Source organism: Lissotriton helveticus, chromosome 1_2, assembly GCF_964261635.1.
Source record: "Lissotriton helveticus chromosome 1_2, aLisHel1.1, whole genome shotgun sequence".
Taxonomy (NCBI): domain Eukaryota; kingdom Metazoa; phylum Chordata; class Amphibia; order Caudata; family Salamandridae; genus Lissotriton; species Lissotriton helveticus.
The window spans coordinates 318,151,573-318,154,095 of record NC_136058.1 but is presented as its reverse complement, the minus strand read 5'-3'; positions in this window follow the sequence as shown (position 1 = coordinate 318,154,095).

Here is a 2,523-nt window from a genome sequence, read left to right as displayed (position 1 = left end):
ATCAATATATCCACCACGAAAATTTGGTCTACTAGATTCTAACGGTGGACAGTTTTTATTAATCAAGTCGTTAGAACGTTGTACAACAGGTTTTAAGCTAGGTTTTGGACGTGTTGTATTCTGTGATGTGGTAGTGTGAGCCCTCGCCTTTGGTGGAATTATAGTTTTAGCGGGGCAAGCTTGTTGTGTGGGTTTCGGTGGTATTGAGTCCTGAGGCATAGAACAAAGGCTAAGATTAGAAGAGTTGATGGCACTATCTCCAACAATTGTGCGAGGTTTAGGCACAGGTTTGGGGTTTGTGGTGGGGGGGGCAGGTGGGTCTGCCACAAGTGGCTGTGGCATCAAGCTCCCATCCTGTATGACCCTAGCTTCCATTTGCTTAAGACTAAAGCTAGCCAAAGTAACAATAGTTTTGTCCATTTCTAACAAATGGTTTTCCATACGGGAGAGTCGTAGTTCTAGGGGAGTAAGTAACTTTTTGAGCGTGTCCCAAACTGTTTGTAAAAATTCCTCATCCCTCCTTCTGTCCCCCTCAACCTTACTCAATCTACACTTGTTTGGTACTATGTTATTGTTGACCTGGGAATTTTCCACTAAGGATTCAAACTCTACATCACTTGGGGCAAAACTAATGTCACTACCAAGTGGAGCAGGTACAACTTTATCTTTTGCATCCTCTGTCCCTAGTATACCCAATGGACGTCGATTATTAAAAAACTGGGAACGGGCAATCCTTGCCTTTTTACGAGCAAAGGTAGACCTTGCCAGAATTTTTTTCCGCTGGAGGGCAGCCTTTCTAGCGATAGCAGCTGACCTGGGCATGACAATTTTCCCCAGTGATTTTTTCCCTGCCACAAAAATGGATGGTACAGGCACCTCTGAAGCGGTTGGAATAGAAACCTTAACTTGCTTAAGAGGAGATACGGGTGGCGGGTAATGCATTTCAGCCATTGTAATCAAGGGGCGAGGGCCAGCTGGACGCTCGGGAGTTAGTGCTAAGGCCAGCTTTCCCAGGGACGATTTTTTGGAGGAAGCAATGTCCATAGACAGTTTCCGAGCAGCATCTAATTCCAAGGAAACCCTGTGCTGCATTTTATTTATTTCAGCATCAATGGCCAAGTTAGTCTTTGTGAGGAAATCGTCCAGAGTCCCACTAGGTTTTTTGAGACCCAAGGCAGTTTTGCTCCGACTACCCCGTGAGCACATTATTGACACAACAGAGGACAAGAATACACAGTGAGGTTAACACTAATAACAAAAAAGGTAATATAATAAAACCAAGGAGGGTAGCCCAGCCCAGCCCTCTTAGACCTCGAACGGCCTCAAACGGCCCGCTCTTAGCCCGGTCTTCGCCCCGGGCTGCGTCCCGCGCTGCGGGAGTTAAGTGCTGTGTTATAGGGCCGGGATGGGCAGAGGGCGGGCCAGCAGGGAGAGCGGACCGGATGCTGGTATCCCTGGTCTCGCAGGGACTCCTGGTTGACGGAGTCCCCGCACGCTCGCAGCCCCGCCGAGCCTCTTGCCCTGCCTGCCTTGCTGGTCCTCCTCCTTAGGATGCCGAGAAAATGCCCCACGCACTCCTGGGCGAAGCGGCACCCGCGAAGCGGGTGCGGCAAGAAGTGGAGAGAGTCGCCTGTGCGGTCCGGTCAGGTACGCCTGTGAGTACGCCTGTGCGTACGCCTGTGCTGCGCCGATTCAGAATGGTGTCCCAAAGAAGAAAAGGTGGTGGAAGCCTTAACAAGCTTCAGCTGGGCAGGGGGCGGGCCAGCAGGGAGAGCGGACCGGATGCTGGTATCCCTGGTCTCGCAGGGACTCCTGGTTGACGGAGTCCCCGCACGCTCGCAGCCCCGCCGAGCCTCTTGCCCTGCCTGCCTTGCTGGTCCTCCTCCTTAGGATGCCGAGAAAATGCCCCACGCACTCCTGGGCGAAGCGGCACCCGCGAAGCGGGTGCGGCAAGAAGTGGAGAGAGTCGCCTGTGCGGTCCGGTCAGGTACGCCTGTGGGTACGCCTGTGAGTACGCCTGTGCGTACGCCTGTGCTGCGCCGATTCAGAATGGTGTCCCAAAGAAGAAAAGGTGGTGGAAGCCTTAACAAGCTTCAGCTGGGCAGGGGGCGGGCCAGCAGGGAGAGCGGACCGGATGCTGGTATCCCTGGTCTCGCAGGGACTCCTGGTTGACGGAGTCCCCGCACGCTCGCAGCCCCGCCGAGCCTCTTGCCCTGCCTGCCTTGCTGGTCCTCCTCCTTAGGATGCCGAGAAAATGCCCCACGCACTCCTGGGCGAAGCGGCACCCGCGAAGCGGGTGCGGCAAGAAGTGGAGAGAGTCGCCTGTGCGGTCCGGTCAGGTACGCCTGTGGGTACGCCTGTGAGTACGCCTGGGCGTACGCCTGTGCTGCGCCGATTCAGAATGGTGTCCCAAAGAAGAAAAGGTGGTGGAAGCCTTAACAAGCTTCAGCTGGGCAGGGGGCGGGCCAGCAGGGAGAGCGGACCGGATGCTGGTATCCCTGGTCTCGCAGGGACTCCTGGTTG